At 38.4% G+C, this 21,671-nt stretch overlaps 1 long non-coding RNA gene and 1 pseudogene across 1 annotated transcript; one reads left to right on the plus strand and one right to left on the minus strand.

The window, feature by feature from the left end:
- The first annotated feature begins 4,638 nt into the window (after positions 1–4,638).
- Positions 4,639–9,786, plus strand: LOC120267106 (annotated as a pseudogene).
- Positions 9,787–9,820: 34 nt separating this feature from the next.
- Positions 9,821–10,879, minus strand: LOC120267108. Its single transcript, XR_005538401.1, has 2 exons — positions 10,506–10,879; positions 9,821–10,426 (listed from the first exon to the last, which is right to left on the minus strand). It is a non-coding gene; the product is annotated as an uncharacterized LOC120267108 (long non-coding RNA).
- Between the last annotated feature and the right edge of the window lie 10,792 nt (positions 10,880–21,671).

Here is a 21,671-nt window from a genome sequence, read left to right on the forward strand (position 1 = left end):
ATTTCTACAGCGGAAAAAAAGAGCGTTTTTCTTGTGACTATGTATCTGTAAATGAGCTTAATTGCTGATTGGCATCAAGTTTAAACACAGTATTCGGTCCATTAGATTTTTGATAATGCATTGTCAAAGTTCACTGCTGATGTGGACAAAAAGAATATGCATGGATGGTTGAGAAGATAAGGAAGGTTAGCAATAGAATATTAATCCCTTTTTTTAGCTTAATTATGAGCTAAGATAACTGTTAAGTATGACCTTAATGCTTTTGAGACGAGAATGAGCTAAGATAAACTAAACAAAGAAGGACTAAGAAAGACATTAAAATTTCACTTGAGCAACGTCTTCCGACCCATTACAGCGATCGGGTTTCCATCTTTGAGCGAAGACAATTTGGGCTTCTTTCTTCCATAACTAGCCAAACAAAGTCATTAAGCTTTTCCGGCATAGTATCTTGACTAAATCATTATAGTCTCTATTACGAGTCACATGTATGAGAGAGATCGAGAAGAACAATGTAAGCAATAGAGAAGTCGGGGGATATTCCAACATTCTTCATGTTGGTGGTACTTAAATCTTCAGCGATTTGTGATGAAATGCGAGAAAAAGTCTTGGAATTATGTATACCATGTTCAAATCGAGTATTTGTGCTAATATACCATCCTACTGGCGAGCACTAACAGACAATGTCGGTGGGTTGTTTGAAATTTATTTTTCATTTACTCACTGAATCCAATCCAATGCGCATGAACAAGATTGTATTCTTACGGGTTTTTCTCTTCTTTAAGCTCATGGAGAAGGCATGATTGAATTCTTTTATGCATTTTTTTGAGTTCTTTATTTAAACAAGCACGGGTTGCTCGAGACGGGAAGGGAGACACAACTATTCACACTTGCGAAGAAGCGCATTTTACGCGGAAAAAGAACGTTTTTCTTGTGACTAAGTATACGTAAATGAGCTTAATTGCTGATTGGCATCAAGTTTAAACACGTGATTCGGTCCATTAGATTTTTTGATAATGCATTGTCAAAGTTCACTGCTGATGTGGACAAAAAAGAATATGCATGGATGGTTGAGAAGATAAGGAAGGTTAGCAATAGAATATTAATCCCTTTTTTTAGCTTAATTATGAGCTAAGATAACTGTTAAGTATGACCTTAATCCTTTTTGAGAGACAGAATGAGCTAAGATAAACTAAACAAAGAAGGAAAAACTAAGAAAGACATTAAAATTTCACTTGAGCAACGTCTTCCGGCCCGATTCGGCGATCGGGTTTCCATCTTTGAGCGAAGACAATTTGGGCTTCTTTCTTCCATAACTAGCCAAACAAGCTGCTAAGCTTTGCAGCATAGTATACTGACTAAATCATTATAGTCTCTATTACAGTCACATGTATGAGAGAGAGTCGGAAAAGAACAATGTAAGCAATAGAAGGCGGGGGATATTCCAACATTCTTCATGTTGGTGGTACTTAAATCTTGACGATTTGTGATGAAATGCAGAAAAGTCTTGGAATTATGTATACCATGTTCAAATCGAGTATTTGTGCTAATATACCATCCTACTGGCGGCACTAACGACAATGTCGATTGGGTTGTTTGAAATTTATTTTTCATTTACTACTGAATCCAATCCAATGCGCATGAACAAGATTGTATTCTTACGGGTTTTTTCTCTTCTTTAAGCTCATGGAGAAAGCATGATTGAATTCTTTGTCTGTTTTTGAGTTCTTTATTTAAACAAGCACGGGTTGCTTTCGAGACGGGAAGGGAGACACAACTCTTCACCCCTTGCGAAGAAGCGCATTTCTAGCGGAAAAAGAGCGTTTTTTCTTGTGACTAAGTATCCGTAAATGAGCTTAATTGCTGATTGGCATCAAGTTTAAACACGATGATTCGGTCCATTAGATTTTGATAATGCATTGTCAAAGTTCACTGCTGATGTGGACAAAAAAGAATATGCATGGATGGTTGAGAAGATAACGAAGGTTAGCAATAGAATATTAATCCTTTTTTTTAGCTTAATTATGAGCTAAGATAACTGTTAAGTATGACCTTAATCCTTTTTGAGAGGCGAGAATGAGCTAAGATAAACTAAACAAAGAAGGAAAAACTAAGAAAGACATTAAAATTTCACTTGAACAACGTCTTCCGAGCCCGTTACGGCGATCGGTTTCCATCTTTGAGCGAAGACAATTTGGGCTTCTTTCTTCCATAACTAGCCAAACAAAGTCGTTAAGCTTTCCAGCATAGTATACTGACTAAATCATTATAGTCTCTATTACAGTCACATGTATGAGAGAGAGATCAGAAGAACAATGTAAGCAATAGAGAAGGCGGGGATATTCCAACATTCTTCATGTTGGTGGTACTTAAATCTTGACTGATTTGTGATGAAATGCGAGAAAAAGTCTTGGAATTATGTATACCATGTTCAAATCGGTATTTGTGCTAATATACCATCCTAGCTGGCAGCACTAACGACAATGTGAGTGGGTTGTTTGAAATTTATTTTTTTCATTTACTCACTGAATCCAATCCAATGCGAATGAACAAGATTGTATTCTTACGGCTTTTTTCTCTTCTTTAAGCTCATGGAGAAAGCATGATTGAATTCTTTATACATTTTTTTGAGTTCTTTATTTAAACAAGCACATGTTGCTTTCGAGACGGGAAGGAGACACAACTCTTCACACTTGCGAAGAAGCGCATTTCTACGCGGAAAAAAAGAGCGTTTTTCTTGTGACTAAGTATCGTAAATGTGCTTAATTGCTGATTGGCATCAAGTTTAAACACGATGATTCGGTCCATTAGATTTTGATAATGCATTGTCAAAGTTCACTGCTGATGTGGACAAAAAAGAATATGCATGGATGGTTGAGAAGATAAAGAAGGTTAGCAATAGAATATTAATCCCCTTTTTTTAGCTTAATTATGAGCTAAGATAACTGTTAAGTATGACCTTAATCCTTTTTGAGAGGCAGAATGAGCTAAGATAAACTAAACAAAGAAGGAAAAAAACTAAGAAAGACATTAAAATTTCACTTGAGCAACGTCTTCCGGCCGTTCGGCGATCGGGTTTCCATCTTTGAGCGAAGACAATTTGGGCTTCTTTCTTCCATAACTAGCCAAACAAGCTGTTAAGCTTTCCAGCATAGTATACTGACTAAGAGCATCTCCAACGATGCTCCACATTTGCCATGAAACATTTAATTTGACGCAGGGATGGCTCCAACCGGGCGCCATTCTCTGCGCCAATTTTAAATTTTTCTACAGCGCGCCACTGTAGCAGCGGTATTTTGTTTTTTATTTTATTTTTTATTCTTGTTTTTAATTTCGATTTTGATTTTCTTGTTTTTAATTCTTTTTTAATTTTGTTTTTAATTTCGATTTTATTTTTTTAAATTTATATTTTATTTTTTATTTTTTATTTCTGTTTTGAATTTCGGTTTTGATTTTCTGTTTTTTTAATTATTTTTAAATTTTAGTTTTATTTCTTTACAATTTATATTTATAACTTTATAATTTAATTAAATTAATAAGTTATAATTTAATTTTAACGATTTAAAGATGATTAAATTTGTGGATAGTATGAATATATAAATTGTGAAATAAAAAAGAATATTCTTAGAATATTCTATTATAGAGTTAAAAATAGAGATGATGGTTGGAGAAACTTTCAATGTAGAAGTATTTTTTAGTACTGAAGCGCTAAATATAGAGTTTTGGGTTGGAGATGGCCTAAATCAGAGCATCTCCAACGGTGCTCCACATTTGCCATGAAACATTTAATTTGGCGCAGGGATGGCTCCAATCGGGCGCCATTCTCTGCGCCAATTTTAAATCCCTACTCTGATGGTAGCCTGAGGATATTCAGCGCCACTGTAGCACTGTATATTGTTTTTTTAATTTTTATTTTTTTATTTTTTTGTTTTTTTAATTTTTGATTTTGATTTTTCTTGTTTTTTTAATTTTATTTTTTTATTCTTGTTTTTTTAATTTCGATTTTGATTTTCTTGTTTTTAATTTTATTTTTTATTCTTGTTTTTAATTTCGATTTCGATTTTCTTGTTTTTAATTTTATTTTTTATTCTTGTTTTTAATTTCGATTTTGATTTTCTTGTTTTTAATTCTTTTTTAATTTTGTTTTTAATTTCGATTTTATTTTTTTAAATTTATATTTTATATTTTATTTTTTATTTCTGTTTTGAATTTCGGTTTTGATTTTCTGCTTTTTAATTCTTTTTAAATTTTAGTTTTATTTCTATACAATTTATATTTATAACTTTATAATTTAATTAAATTAATAAGTTATAATTTAATTTTAACGATTTAAAGATGATTAAATTTGTGGATAGTATGAATATATAAATTGTGAAATAAAAAAAAAATATTCTTAAAATATTCTATTTTAGAGTTAAAAATAGAGATGATGGTTGGAGATGGCCTTGGTATGTTAAACTTCTATGAAAACACCATTTGCATAGGGATTTGCATAGGGATTGTCTCTACTTGGAAGTCCAGCTACGTCACAAGAGAATTTCTTTCTATTTCGAAATCTCCTCCTCAATTTATACCCTATTCCTCTCCTCTCCCTTCCCAATTCCCACCATCTTTTCTCTCTTTCTCTTTTGATCTCCATCAATGGCCGGCGGTGCGACGTCTGGGGGGAAGGATTACCCTGGGAAGTTGACAGCTTTCGTCGTCATGACATGTCTCGTTGCATCAACCGGAGGTCTCCTCTTCGGTTATGATATCGGCATATCCGGTAAACTACTTCCCTCATTCCCTCCCGTCTTCCGTCTTTTTAATGCAACACGTGGCCGCCATCCGTTCGCCCATCCTTCACCTGTGTGGATTTGTCTTCATTTCCTTGTGCACCTGGCCTCCTCTCAGCTTGATCCAACCCTTTGACTGTCATCTTGACTCACACCTGCTGACAAGAGCACAAACCAGTACTGTAAGTTTGACTCACACCTGCTGACGATGTTCACTTCGTCGTTGTACCTTGCGGCGCTAGTTGCTTCCTTCTTTGCCAGCGTTGTTACGAGGGTGCTTGGGAGGAAGCGGTCCATGTTTGTTGGGGGTATGGCGTTCTTCATAGGCGCGGCGATCAATGGCGCTGCTGTGAATGTGTTCATGCTCATCCTCGGCCGCATCCTCCTTGGCATAGGCGTTGGTTTCGCCAATCAGGTATAACGAAAAGTTTTGCATTCACTGAAATTTAAGATTTGATTTTTTTTAAAAAAATAATCTCTTTGATTTTTTCTGCCTGCTTGACTTTTCCTCTTCAGTAAACTGCATAATGCTCTGTTTTTTAATTGTGTTAGTTGAAGTTTAAAAAAACACAAGAATTTCATTAAAAGAAAAATAAAAGAAAAAAAAGCACAAGATAATAACTCTCTGGTGAGAGGATTTAGCTTTTTCTACGTTGGTTCTCTTTTTAAAAAGCAGTGATTTATCAATTTTTATTCAAAAAAAATAATTTTATGGTATATGTTTATATTTTTTTTTTTTTAATAATAGACAACAAACACTTTTTTTTATCTTGAATATAAACCATACTGAACTCGGATGTACAGTGTATGCACAATATGAGAATAGAATAAGAATCTCGAGCGAACAATGTTCAACAGTACTATCGGGAGGGATTTGAACCCATAATTTTCCTCTTATACTTTGGTGTCATCTCATTGGGCTATCCAATGGTTGACTATATTTATAATTTGTGAAAATAGTTTTAATAAAATGGGCAGAATCCCTATTTTTCCCTTAAAAATATTGTGCTTTTAAAATTTACCATCCTAAATACACTTGTGTGGGAGCTAGCCATGCACATAGACCCGCAACAAGCAAGGCTTTCCCACTTAGGGCTCTGTAATAAATTCACCATCACCATCATCATCATCATCATCATCATCATCATCATCTTCTGGAAGACCTTCTATTCCCCAGCACCACTATCACCACCACCAACAACATCTCCATGCAATATCAACTCCAGCAACTCCTCCAATTCCAACCCCAACCACACGCCATCATCTGGTCTTCCTCCCCAAACCTTCTACTTCTAACCTGGCATGTAGGCATCTTCTGTAACAATGACCACGTTAACTGCAACAATTAATCTTTTTGTGGGTCCATGCTCAGAATTGTTAATAATAATAATTCTGTGCATTTACATAAAAATTTTTGAAAGCATAATATTTATATAAAAAAACCTCTTATTATCTGCTAATTTGATTAGAAATAACCATTTAAGAGCAGTTTCTTAATTTTATTATTTTTATTCTTGGATTAAAACAAAATCAAATCTCTTACGGGGTTTATGTATAATCTAAAGAGTTTTGGGAATTGGTCCCAATCAAGTCACAGTGGAGTGTGGATTTTATCTGCCTCTTCATATTACAATTCTAAAGCTGATGAAATTTCTACGTTACCGAGGGGACATTTAAAGTGTGTTAATGAATTATGTATACGCAATTTAATGTATGTGAATGGATATGCATTAATATATGATGACAGAGGACCTTAAACCCGCTGTTTTACAACATCAAACACGTTTTCATTTCCCTCTTGTTGCTCCATCTGTCATAACTCATAAGTGATAAGAATTGTTGTTCTTAGTCCACCAACCGTTCACTTTCTCCAGATAATTGGTTTAGGAATTACGGAACATGGTGACATCAAATTTTACCAGTTCTTCCATTTATTTAGTATTTTCATTTATAAAATATGTACTCTTCCTACAGAGCTGAAGGATAAAACAACATCGTACCATCCTTGGGTTATATGTTTTTTGTTCCATTATATATAGGTTTTTGCTTTTTCCTACAAACTGTAAACTCAAAGGTAATAGAACTCTCAACATTCAGAACACGCACAGGAGCCTTTAACAAATGGTTGTAATGAAGCTCAATGTAAGTTAGCTTAACATTAATCAAAACATTAATTAAGATGCTCAATATAAAGATAACTGAAAGTAAAAGCATGCCAACATGGCAGCTGTCAAAAGTTCAACGGAGAAAAATACACATCCAAACCAATGGAGACAATTGCTGCTTTCCATCCAATCACGCGTGGGTTTGCCATGCAACGTAAGGAGTAGCCCAACTAACAAACAAGGACAACTTGTTTTTGCTTCTGACCAGCCACCTTTGGACTCTGAGTATTGCTTCAACGCAAACAACATTTCCTGCTGTATTTCTCACCATAACATCCGAAGGCAGTAGACAGATTTTATTACTTTAGATCTAGAGAGATAACTTTGATGAACATGGTATAAAGGTCAAAGAGATAATGAACCCCGTAAGTATTCCATGTTTTAATTTTCTTCAACATGGACAAATTAATACATCACTTTCCTACCCTTCAATAAGTAGTTTGTTTATTCCCCATGCAGGACACTTAATTGAATAGGAGCTCTTTCTCTCTCATCCATTAGCATTAGGAAATTGAGACCTCTTTGTCCCTTACGGTCCTACTTCTGGAATCTCCTATCAATTTATTTAATTGTCGTGTTGATACTGAGCACTCTGCATGAATGATCATTAATTTTTGCTGGTCTTAATATTCTGGATGATTTTTCATTAACAAAAACGACTCACTGGCTAACTGCACTGCTATTTTGTTAGAATGTTATATTGATCCTGTAGAAATCAGACATATTCTATAACGGAAAATGTAATATTTGATGACCCTTGTTACTGTGTTATGGTTACAGTCTGCGCCAGTTTACCTTTCCGAGATGGCTCCTGCCCGGCTTCGTGGTATGCTAAACAACGGTTTTGAACTCATGATCACTATTGGTGTTTTTGCCGCAAACCTTATCAACTATGGTACCGCCAAGATCAAGGGAGGTTGGGGATGGCGTGTTAGTCTTGCACTTGCTGCAGTACCCGCAGGCATCATCACCCTTGGTTCCCTCTTCCTCCTGGAGACCCCTAACTCTCTTATTGACCGTGGTCACGAGGAGAAGGCTAAGTCGATGCTCTGCAAAATCCGTGGCACTGATGACATTCAGTTGGAGTACAATGACCTTTTGGTATCCAGCCAGGAGTCCAAAACTGTTGAGCATCCTTGGAGGAATATAATCATGAGGAAGTATAGACCCCAACTCACCATGGCCATCCTCATCCCGTTCTTCCAGCAGCTTACTGGCATCAATGTTATTTTTTACGCCCCTGTGCTCTTCAAGACTATTGGATTCGAATCTGACGCATCTCTTATTTCTGCTGTCATCATTGGCCTTGTCGATGTTTTTTCCACCTTACTCTCCATCTTCACTGTTGACAAATTCGGTCGGAGGAAGCTCTTTTTGTTGGGAGGTACACAGATGCTCATTTGTCAGGTATAATTTCCAATCCATTACTGCTAATGTTTTCTATCCCTTTGAATTTCTTAAGATGGTGGTATGTTTGTTTTGTTATTAGTCCTTATCTTAATCATGCAATAAGCAAGACTGATACCAAATAAAACATATTCTATACATTTTTGTTCTTGACGGTCTGAGCAGTCTGTAATTACTAATTACGTCGTTTTGTGGTTTCTTAATTCTGTGTTCTCTGTTTTCTTAGTGTAGTGCTATGCTTTCTTTAATGAATTACGATGTATCTATTTTTTGAAAATAAAATAAAATAAGTTAATGTTTTTTTCAATTATTGAGAAAATTACGGTGTCTTCCGCCTTCCTAGCTACTTCTCTTCTTGTTCTTTATTTTCTATTGTTTTCAGTTCCTCTCCTCACTTCTGGTGAGAGATTTTTCTTGTGTTCACTGACTCTTTTTATTCAATAAAACTGTGGTTTATCCACATTTATTTTTTAAAAAAAAATTATTGAGAAAATTGTTGGGTTGTGAAGACTGAAGAGATCAGAACATAAAAAGTTTTTAGCTGTTTCTCAATGCAATGAAGAACCACCTTCGCCAGGACCAGAGGTTTTACAGCTAACAATTGATTTCATCTCCGCATATGCAAAGAATGTAGTGTGCTTGTTTTATATATGGAGCCAGTTCATTTGAGTTCAAATCATTGCATCCAAATATATTATCAGAAATATAAAGAATCCTCAGCAGTGAACTTTTTGCTGTGCATGTTTTTATAAAACTTGCAGGCCACTGTTGGAACACTGGTCGCAATCAAATTCGGGACAAGTGGAGAGGCTCATCTATCTAAATTTTATGCTGTAGCAGTGGTGCTGTTCATCTGTCTTTATGTGGCTGGTTTCGCGTGGTCTTGGGTCCTCTTGGTTGGTTGGTCCCCAGTGAAATATTTCCTCTGGAGATTCGATCAGCTGGCCAAAGTATCAATGTCGCTGTCAACATGTTTTTCAACTTTGTCATCGCTCAGGTCTTCCTTGCCATGCTCTGTCAAATGAAGTTTGGACTCTTTTACTTTTTTGGTTGTTGGGTGGCCCTCATGACAATCTTCGTTGCTTTGTTCCTCCCTGAAACCGAGAATGTGCCAATTGAAGAAATGGTCATTGTGTGGAAGAGCCATTGGTTCTGGGGAAGCTTCATCAGAGACGATGAAGTTCATGTCGGCAACATTGAGATGGGTAATGGGATGCCGACTACTATTGGAACTGTCTGACAAGTAAACTAATTGTTGTTGGCTGTCCTCTTATCAGGGCTCAGCTTGCAACGATTTTTCTTGTCCTTTTTTATCATAAAATATCGTACTCAGCAGTTGCTTCTTGTTTCCCGGTGAACTTTTCTCAGGCTAAAGGCTTGTCCTTTGTACGGACAATTTATAGTGCTTGCTGATTTGAATAATTATTATGTTATTATGGTCATCCACTTGATGAGTTTTTCGATAAGATTGTTAGCTTTTTTTTTTTCCTCTGTCAATCTTATCTCCGTTAGTTGCTTCTGTAGAGGATGTGATTGAAGATGGGCAACTGGCTGATGGCATGGAGATGCAGAGTCAGTAGACTCAGGGCATGGTTTGAAGGGGTTTTTTTTTTAAAGAACTTCTCAAAAAAGAGAAGCTAATTTTATTAAAACAAAATAAAAACCACTACTTCAAACTGAAACAGAATGGGCTGAATAAAAAACAACTATTAAAAAGTAAAACCGTTTAGATGGGAGGATCTCATGATCCAATGGGGCACATCCCTGCCAGAGAGAAACAAATTAAGATGACGATGCCGAAATCCAAGAGCAGCGAGGTTAATGGCCGGTTGCATCAAGACAGAAGGGATCAGATGGATTTTCGTGCAGTTTAGCATATCCAACAGAAAGTTTGAATTAGAGATCTGATCAGAGAAGGGCCAAGACAGGTAATGGTTAGGGTTCTCAAGAAGTTCAGTAGTGTTGATTAATCAATGAATATGTGCCGAACGAGCAGTCGAGAATCCAGAGCTGTTTGGAGAGCAACTTCAATGGCGAGCAGACAATCGGAAGAATTGATATCCATGTTCTGCGACGCGCAACCTGCGAAAGAGATACGATAATAAGCATCTACCAGGAATAAGCCAATAGCCATTACCTATGTGCTGGTGTTGGAGATAACATGAGTGAAGATGAAATGCCCATCAGCGCAGGTGAAATTGTTCAATAGAATCCTTTTGCCAATGGGATCGCTCAAGCTGTGGGAGAACTCTTTAACGTGAGCAATAGCTCTGCTGGCAATGACAGAGAAGTTAGGACGACAATTTCTAAATATAGCGTTACATCGACTAGTCCAGATAAACCAAGCACCAGTATCAATAATAGCAAGACAAAATTTAGAATGCCGATGCTCAACAATCTAAGCACCAGAAGAGAAACCCTCAGCCCAGCAAATGTTTAAATTTTCTGTAAGGTTGATGTAATTCCATACCCGCTGAGCACCAACATAATTACAGAATAAGTGATCGATCATTTCTCTATGTAGTCACAAAAGATACAAGGATTATCGGGCCCCAAGTTTATACAAAAATGCAGACGTAGATAGACGGCCATGAATACACAGCCAAATTAAATGCTTCAACCGAGGGGCAACATGAATATGTCAAATCAGGGCCCATCCAAGCCAACAATCAGAACAAGAGGAATCCTTGTTGAATTGGTGATATACAGCTGAAGAAATCTTAGAACTATTGGATCTGGGCTGCCAAACCCAATGGTTCTCAGAATCATAATCAATGTTGGGCAGAGAAATGTTATCTGTTGCTAAATTGCTGCCAAACAAATCAGCGAGACCAGAACGATCCCACTGATTAACCGAAACCAAATCATTAAGAGAAATTTGATATAGATCCATGTCCATATTAATGAAAGTAGGTTTAATGGCAACTGGGATATCAAAACACCAAGGATCCCAAAGGAATGAAGCTTTATCTGGGTTAACAGAATTCAGGCTACAATGCTGTTTAATAAAGATAGCTGAATGGCATATACCCCTAAAAAACCAAGAACAATTAGGAGGGGGACGATCAAGCCAAAAATTCATGCTCCCAAACTTGTTCCTAAGAATATCAACCCAAAGGAGGTTCTCATTGTTCAGAAATTTGAAGATGTGTTTGGCCATTAAAGAATGTTTGGCAAGAGATAAATTGCGGATACCCAATTCATGGTTTGAAGGTTGAATGCATGGTGTTGTATGGCATGGCGTGATGGAAGTAGAAGAAGGTAATGTACAAGCATGGGACTATACCAAGCCGGGATGGTGTGGCCTACAAAGTTGGTTGTATGATTAGTGTTTAATTAAGTTAGTTAAGTTGGTTGTTTTGTGATGTGTTTTTGAAAAAGGTGGAAAAACCACATACATTAAAGAAATGAACAAAGGGGACAACAAACCTTCCACTAGCTGTGGAAACAAAAGCAAAAAAGCAGAGATGGAGGAACAACGGGTCTCCTCCTAACCCAAAATAAAACACAAAAGCTACTCCTCACCACCGATCTGATCAACCTCACTGAGCTCCGCCACCCTCGGACCCAGGAACTCTAAGCTGCGACGAATGCATCTCAAGGAGTCATCCAGTCTTCCTTGACCACTGTCTGTGTTTAAAGAACACCAAAGTAATAACATGCGATCAATTTTCATAATAATATCCTGAGATGGCAAAACATTGGCATTAAAAAACATAGTCATTTCTAGCAAGCCAGACATTCCACACAATTGCTTTCACCACCAGATCACCAAAGCCCCTCTGGGCCTGTCGCAAGGACCTCCTCCAAGAATCCCAAAGCGTGGTCATCGAGTCGGGTGGTTTAGGGAATTGCAACAAACTACAAAAATAAACCCAAACGAGATGTGAAAAGAGGCAACGTAAGAAAAGATGATCCACCGATTCTACACCCCTATGGCAGAGAACACAAGTTGTTGTTGGCAACCTGTTACACCTCCGCTTCTCAAGGTTTTCGAGGGAAGAAATACGGGTTTTCCAGACTAACCAATTGAAAAGGTTTATCTTTTTCGGACATCTACTTTTCCAGAAAAACCGCGCAACCGGGCAACGTAAGCCCCCATCCATCAGAAAGTTGTACAATGACTTCATTGAGAAAACACCATTCCCAGTGAGCTTCCAAGATTTAATGTCCATATCTCCTCCTCTTCTGTTCTTAAGTTTCTCCCTCAAAAATTGGACTCCCGAAAACTCCGCGAATGGCGACCGCGACAGCAAATGGGCAAGGTCAAAGACAGAAGCATTCTGGTGGGAAGAGCTACAGAACAATTCAGGCTAGATATACATAGGCGCCAATCCATCTAACCAGGCATCTTTCCAAAAGGAAGTCTCCTGACCAGCATCAATATCATAAGAGACACATGCCCGAAGGATAGGGGTACAACTGATAACCCCTCTCCAAAAGTACAACATGTGGCCCCTCTGTCTAGGAAACTGATCCCAGCCCAATAAAGAATAATTAAAGCGGATCACATCCGAAAGGAACCAATTTTCCTGTGTCACAAATTTCCACCACCACTTTCTTAACAGAGCCTGATTAAAAGTGTGGAGATTTAAGATTCCCTACCCACCATAATCCCGAGGCCTGCACAAAGTCTTCCAACTCACTAGTCGACATGCCGGTTTGTCAATATCAGGACCCGTCCACAGGAAATCTCTTCTGATCTGGTCAATTTTTTTGATAACCCATGCTGGGAGACGGAACATAGACATCCAATTAGTCGGTAAAGCCGAGAGGACAGAGTTCACCAGCGTGAGTCGACCCCCCAACGAAAGGAATATACCTTTCCAGGATGCCAGCCTATTACTCACTTTAAGGATAACCCCATCCCAATCTTGACGTCTGGGTCTACGCCCCGCAATTAGAATACCCAAATAAGTAACCGATAGCTGTCCAGCTTAGCAGTTCAGGGTATCAGCAGCTTCCTTAGTCGGAAGGTCGCCCCATTTGCTCGATAATAAGCAAGTTTTGGAAAAATTGGTTGCAAGACCTGATAACCCTTTAAAAATAAACAGAATAAGTTTAACAATTCTCAGATCCTCCAACCCACCCGTCGTTAGAATGAGCAAATCATCCGCATAATGAATATTACACCGATTTCCGAATACCCCAAGTGGGATGTCCACCAAAATCTTGGACTTCAAGGCATGAGAGAAACAATGTTTGTGATGTATTTTGAGAAAAATGTTTTTTATATGGGACACAATCTCTGGAAGTTAGTGTCCATCCAATGCTGGAGTTGCTTAAGAAAGTGTGTGACCAATGAGATTATAAGGAGTGGCTCTAACCATTGGTTATTTGTTTTTATGTTCCCTTGTCTGTAATACTTTTTGATATATAATATTAGTAAGTCGAGGATGCTGGTTGGTTGGTCAAAAATCCTTCAAAGTCTTCATTCTCTTTTGATGTATTGACCAGAGAAAACCCTGAAACAATATTGAGAGGCATTTTCACAAACACCTTGGTTACTACCAGACATTTCATCAAACACCATTGTTTTCTCTTTGTATTCGCAGGTTAAAGTTTCTACAGCTTCAAGACAAGCTCCAGCAGCTCAAATTTTCCCTAGAAACTGCGGACAAATGTGGAAACTCTGGTGAGAATTCAGTGCTCGTTCAACTCCTACAGTCCTTGTTTTCAATTGCAACTGAGATACATGAACTCGTTGACAAGTGTAGCAATGGGTTGTATAGTGGTGGGAACCTCCAAATGAACTGTGATCTTGATGTTGCTGCGTCTGAGTTTGAGCTTCATGCTAACAGTCTCAATGAGATATATGCTTCTGGAGTTCTGAAACCTGCTGGAGCTCCTGTTGTCTCGCGTCCCGGTGCTGGTGCCAGGCAAAGTTCTACTTAGAGGACCTGATCGCAAGGCTAAAGGTAGAAGATGCGGAGTTGAAGACTCAATCATTGGCTGGCATTAACGAGATGCTCAATGAAGATGAGTGTTGAGAGAAGAACACAGCCTTTACAGGTGTACACACTCTTGATGTTGCTGCGTCTGAGTTTGAGCTTCATGCTAACAGTCTCAATGAGATATATGCTTCTGGAGTTCTGAAACCTGCTGGAGCTCCTGTTGTCTCGCGTCCCGGTGCTGGTGCCAGGCAAAGTTCTACTTAGAGGACCTGATCGCAAGGCTAAAGGTAGAAGATGCGGAGTTGAAGACTCAATCATTGGCTGGCATTAACGAGATGCTCAATGAAGATGAGTGTTGAGAGAAGAACACAGCCTTTACAGGTGTACACACTCTTGATGTTGCTGCGTCTGAGTTTGAGCTTCATGCTAACAGTCTCAATGAGATATATGCTTCTGGAGTTCTGAAACCTGCTGGAGCTCCTGTTGTCTCGCGTCCCGGTGCTGGTGCCAGGCAAAGTTCTACTTAGAGGACCTGATCGCAAGGCTAAAGGTAGAAGATGCGGAGTTGAAGACTCAATCATTGGCTGGCATTAACGAGATGCTCAATGAAGATGAGTGTTGAGAGAAGAACACAGCCTTTTCAGGTGTACACACTCTAATTTGCACACACCATGGATGAAACCAGATGACAATTAAAATGTAGAACAAGAAGCAATTAAGGCATAGAGTACACAAGATTTAGTGTATGCTCTTGAGCAGACCAAGCTTCAGTTGTATCTGCAAATCTGCATGCCAACAGAGGAGAAGAGAAATAGATGATGTTCTTCTTCTATGTTTTTTTTTTTGGGGGAAGAGCCACCATGGTAGCTATTTGTTAAGAGAAGAACGGAAACTTACAATCAAACAAACACACAACACAATATTCAAAGCTAGATTATAAAAAAACCAAAAACCAGCAAAACCAAATCAGACATGAAATCCAATGTTCTAATCATCTTCATCCGCTAATGCGGTTTCTCCATGCCTTGGTGAAACAGAGAAAGACAAACGGCTTGAATCCCTTAGCCAGCAAGAGTAATAACAACTTTAATTTGTTCCAAGAATGGTGGATCAAATCAATCTTGGGACTGTTAAGAAACAAAAGTAGTTGACGAAGTTCATCCAAGCAAATAGACTGGTGCCAGAAAATTTCTTTTGCAAAACCATGTAGCATTGCCCAAAGCTCTCTTGAACTGATGTATATATTGGAGCATCTTTCACCAATTTACTTCACAATTTTTAGAGAAGCAATTAAAGCCATAATCTCCATTTCAACCTTAGCAGCCAAAATAGAAGGCGAAAGGCCTGCACAAACAGCTTTGGATTTAGATTCAATCATGATAAAGCCACTACCACCCTTACTAGTAGCAGAATTCCAAGCAGTAGCTGAGAAGATTCCCAGCTAATCCAATTTGGGTATGTTATACGTCAAATAATTGATTAATTTGTGATTAGCTCTCGTCAACTTGAAATCCTGAACATGCTCCACCGCTTTCATTGCTACCTGAAGAGGATCAAGATTGATCTCTCTAGAAATAATGTCACATCGCGTCTTCCAAATAAATCACAGAGTAGCAGCTGTCAAGGAGGCAGAATAAAGGTTATTGACAGCTTGAAAGGGAAACAATCAATACCCAGTAGCAATATGTTCAGATTAATTAAACTTGTAGTTAGTTAAAATCTCCACCAGCCTCCAAATTGATTGACTTTTTAAGCAAGTTCTTAGAAGATGGTCTGAAGTCTCAGTGATAAGGCCGCAAATTAAAGCACACAATTGTCAGGGGGACCCAAATTCATGTGATAAAGAAAATCATAAGTCTTGAGCTTTCCCTGAATCAAAAGCCAAATAAAAGATTTGACTCGAGGAGCCACATAAAAATTCCAAATAATAGGCCAACCTTCCCTTTGTGGAGTGTCCAAATGTCTACTGTTTAAGAAATTATAAATAGAAACAGTAATATTGTTGTTGTTGGTAGTCTTAGGAAACTACACCCACTTGTTATCAGCCTTTGGAGTGATCTTCCCATGACTAATCAAAGGAGAATCCCAGCATGTGCCAAAAACCATATATATCTAAAACTTGTCTGTTCCAGGAGGAATTAAGCATAAACCCAGAGATTTGGCAATGTTCAAAGTCCACATTCATATTAAGAGGCACAGGTTTGAATGCAATTGGCACATCAAAAATCCAAGGATGAAACATAACTGAAGTGGTGAAAGGATTAACACAGTTAATCCAAAGATGGGGCTTAATAATAGAAGCAGTTAGAATCAAACCCTTGAAAAAAGCAGAACAACCACACAACACATTATGAGTCCAAAAGTTAAAAATCCCATATTTCATATAAAGAATATCCACCCAAATTGAATATTGCTTGTTAAGATAATTGAAGAGATTTTTTGCCATCAAAGAATGCTTAGCAAGAGAAATGTTCCTCACACCCATGCCCCCTTAGCTTTGTTAGAAGTTATAGTTGACCACTATGTTGATGAAGAAGCTCACAATTCTCTGCAGATAGGAAAGAGCATCATTCACTCACATTCCAATATTCTCAGTAAATTACTTTTTTAAGTTACAAGCATTTTATAAGTTTACAAGTACTTGATCAAAAGACACATATCTCAAGACAACCAACTTAACATACACCACATGATTTAGAAAACACATCTTAAGACAAACTATTAAGCATATACATTAATACAAGTTTATTTTACTAACACCCTTCCTTAAGCTTGTCATCAGCCTTTCACTACACCAAGACATGTTCTCATCATGTAGAAATATTCAAACTTAAAGGCTTTTGTAAACAAATCAGTTACATGCTCTTTGGATTGCACATACTTCAGCTGGATCTCCTTCTTACCAACACATTCTCTTATGAAATGATATTTAGTATCAATATGCTTGCTTCTTTAATGAAAAATTGGATTTTTAGCCAAAGCAGGCTGATTTATTATCCACAAAAACATTTTTGCTCCAGTTTGCTCAAACTTCAAATTACCCAGAAGTTTTCTCAACCAAATCCCATGGCAAACACAAGAAGCTACTGCAACATATTCAGCTTCACATGTTGAAAGAGTAACAATTGGTTGCTTTTTTGAACTCCAACCAAATGCAGCAACACCCATGAAAAATATAAAACCACTGGTGGTTTTCCTATCATCCACATCTCTAATTGTTACTGAAACCAAACAACCTGAAATCATTTGCAACAGTATAAAACAACCCATAATTTAATGTTCCTTTCACATATGAGTCATACTTGGGGCTTCCATGTAGTGACTAATGACACCAACACCATATAAGATATATGGTCTTATACAGGTTGGAAACCGCAACCTTTCCACTAATCTTCTAAACATAGTGGGATCTACCTTTCAACTTTATTAAACCTTGAAAATTTGATTCCAAATTCCATAGGTGTAGAAATAGAGTTGCACCTATCCATATTGCCTTTAATATTGCTTCTGTATAGGCCTTTTGAGAAACAAAGGTTCCTTCTTCATTCTATTTCACCTCAATACCTAAATAATAACACATGAGCCCCAACTCAGTCATTTCAAACCTTTCAGTCCTTTGCTTCTTAAAATTTTCAATGATGATCTGATTATTGCTTATGAAGATCAAATCATCCACATACAAGCAAACATACATAACCGCTCCATCTTTTTTCTCTTTCACATACAAGGCATGTTCATATGGACACTTTGTGAAGCCATTTTTCTGAAAATATTCATCAATGCAATTATATCAAGCCTTTTATCTTCTTTCTCTTCAATAATGTAACCTTGTGGTTGGTTTACATAAACCTCTTCTTTTAACACTCCATTCAAAATGGCTGATTTGCATCCATCAAATATAGCTTCCATCTTTGTTGAGCTGCCATTGCAATAATCAAACGAACTGTCTCCATACAAGCCATCAGAGCAAATACCTCATCATAATCTATTCCTGCCTTTTGGGTGAATCCTTTTGCTACAAGACAAGCTTTATACTTCTCCACTTCTCCTTTAAAGTTTTTCTTTGCTTTGTAGATCCATTTCACTGCTATAGGCTTCTTTCCTTTAGGAAATGTTGCTAACTCCCACGTTTCATTTCTATTAATAGCTGTTATCTCTTCATTCATAGTCGTTCTCCATTTTTCATCTTGAACAGCTTCCTCAAAGGACATTGGCTCTATGTATGCAAATAAACAGAATAGAGTGGAATCTTCATTAATTTTTTTTGTCTCTTCATATAATTAAGCTAAGCTTCGCATACAAGATGGCCTTTTAGATGAGTTGGGAGAAGAAAAATCTCCTTGATCAACATGAGACACTTGGGAAGGCATTTATGTTGTGGCAACTTCCACCATCTCATTTGAAGATGAATCAGTAATAAAAAAATCTTCAAGCAGGGAAAGAAAGTTGTAATTTTCATTTTGAGAGAACTTGCCACTTCTAAAAGCCTTCATCATCAAATTTTGCATCTCTACTAACTATAGTTCTTCCAGTCTGAGGATTGTAGAATTTATAACTCTTTAAGTTCTTGGCATATCCCAAGAACACCAACTTTTCACTCTTATCATCTAACTTGCTCATTGTCTCATACGGGACATGAACATAGGCAATGCAACCAAACACTCTCAAGTGAGAAATATTTGGATTTGTCCACTCCAAGCTTCTTGAGGTGTTTTTTGCTTCAATTTCTGTGTAGGACTTCGATTACTCAAATAGATTGCACATTCTACTGCTAATGCCCAAAATTCCTTTGTCATTAATTTACTCTTCAACATACTACAAGCCATGTTGAGAATTGTTCTGTTTTTCCTCTCTACAACACCATTCTATTGAGGTGATCTCGGCACAGTCAAAAAATGTCGAATGGCACAGTGATTACAGAACTGATTGAATTATTTTGATGTAAACTCCTCTCCTCGATCAATTTGCAATGCTTTGATCAGATAGCCACTTTCATTTTCAGCTTGAGCTTTGAATGTCTTAAAGACTTCAAGTGCTTTTGATTTTTCCTTCAAGAAATAAACCCAAGTTTTTCGAATACAATCATCAATAAATAATAAGAAGTACATGTTCCTTCCAAAAGAACTTGGTTGGATAGGCCCACATATGTCAGCATATACTAATTCAAGCGGCTTAGAAGCTCTAGAAAGTGACTCCTTTGGAAAACTCATCCTTGATTACTTCCCATACATACAACATTCACATATTTGATTGGAATAATGTATGTATGGCAAACTATACACCATGTTTTTTCTTGAACAATTGCTCCAATCCAGCAAAATTTAGGTGACCCATTCTGAGATGCCAAAGCCAAGAAAGATTAATCTCATAAGCCTTCAAGCACATGGGAGTGTCACAATTAATTTGCAACTTGAGCATATTATTCTTAGATAATGGTACCTTTGCCAATGTTCTCCCTTTTCTATCCCTCATAACCAACCCTTTTTTATTCATTTCAACTTCACATCCCCTTTCAAGCAACTGCCTAATACTGAGAATATTAGTTTTTAGGGCTGGTACATAATAGGCTTGAGAGATGAATTGATGATCACCATTCCTTGTTCTAATGAGAATATCACCTTTGCCTAATACTAGGACTTTAGTCTTATCACCAAATGAGATGCTCCCTTTAATTGTCTAATCAAGACTATAAAATAGATCTTTATTCCCAGTCATATGGTTACTAGCTCCTGAGTCAAGGTACCAAAACTTGGAATTTTTTTTTTCGTTTGTTATCACCATGTGATAGGTTTAGCGTTCTTGGTAATATTCTTTCTTTTCAATAATAGAAGTGTAATGCCACTTCCAAATTGAGTAGTGAGTACCCCCTCTCACTTGTTAAAGATGTTTATTGAGGACTGAGGCTGTTAAATCTTCCTCTGGAAGTTCCGACGGTGTCTGGCGATCTGAGCTTCCCGATGGCCCCGGCGGGGCCAACGCTCTCTCCTCCAAAAGTGAAAGCGAACTCGGGTGTCTCCTGGGCTAATGTGGTCTCCTCTGGGCCCAAGCATGAACCCTTTGAAATCCCCCCACATCTGCAAAAGAAGCATTTCGATAAACTTAAACTCCATTCTTCCTCTTCTGTTACCATAGGAAATGACCTATGGCTTCAGGCCAGAGATAGTATGCAAACCTCAATTTATGCTAAATTCTTGGGCAAATCTCTGTCTCTTGAGCAGGCTAAGCTGGCCATGGCGGATGCTTGGCGTGGTCTTGGCGCTTTCTCGGTTGTCGATCTTCCGAATGGTTTCTACTACATACGTTGTGAATCGCAAGAGATGCAATGTCGTCTCCTCTGGGACGGCCCTTGGAACGTTGCTGGACGTATCTTGCAACTCTCTCCATGGTCGAAAACCTTTCAGCTAGCGTTTGAAAAGCTTGATCTGGCGGCTGTCTGGATCCAGATTCATCATCTTCCCATCGAGCTGTGGGAAGGAGATATCCTGGAATCAGTCGCCTCCCAGTTCGGCAGAGTGCTCAAAGTTGATTCCCATACCTTGGACTGTTCCAGAGCTAAGTTCGCCAGGGTCTGTGTGGAGTTGGACCTTAGCCAGCCACTCCAACAAGGAACCTGGGTTAAATATGGTGAGTTCTCAGTTTTTGTTTTAGTTCTCTATGAAAAACTTCCAGTGTTTTGTTTCAGGTGTGGCATGGTTGGTCATGGCGACACTCTCTGTCCCACCCGCAACAATCCCTGTCGTCCTAAACCTCATGTGCCCTCGGAGGCTCCCTCCGAGCTGGTGTTAGAGGACCTCGGAATGCAGGTGAATGTGGTTGTGGGTGATCAAGATGATATCGCCGCTGATATTCCGATCATGAAACCCTCGGAAACAGACAGTAAATTTGGGCCTTGGTTAAAGCCCAATGGCCATCGCCTCTCAAACCGGAACAGATTCAATGGTAGAGGTGGTGGTCGGGGCGGTGGCCATACCCACAACGGTAACCAAAACCCTACCTCTCAGCTGTGCCCTGGGGACGATGATCAGAGAAATGACACGTGGCAACCCGATTTTCCTTCACTCAGACAAGTGGCATCCTCTTCTCGTGTGGGTTCGACACGTGGAGGACATGCAAGTAGAGGAGGACATTCTCGTCTTTCCTCTAGATCCTTGGTTCTTTCGCCACCTAATCCCGAGACCCTTGGGCCCAACAACGCACTAACTCTCTCTGACGCCTCTTGCCGTCCCGAGGAATCACCACAAATCACTCTTTCAGTCTCTCTTGGCTTAAAGAAACATGCTGCTACAGTGTCGCCACTACTACCAATACGCTACTTGACAAGATGGAAAATCGCCCGTTGGCTTCCCCAAAACAAAAGCTTCTGTCTCTCCCCTCTAACAAGCAACATACGGATGAGCCTCTTCTCATCTCCTCGATCCCATCACCCGCCCATG

The sequence above is a fragment of the Dioscorea cayenensis genome, chromosome 8 (genome assembly GCF_009730915.1).
Source record: "Dioscorea cayenensis subsp. rotundata cultivar TDr96_F1 chromosome 8, TDr96_F1_v2_PseudoChromosome.rev07_lg8_w22 25.fasta, whole genome shotgun sequence".
In the NCBI taxonomy this organism is placed as follows: Eukaryota; Viridiplantae; Streptophyta; class Magnoliopsida; order Dioscoreales; family Dioscoreaceae; genus Dioscorea; species Dioscorea cayenensis.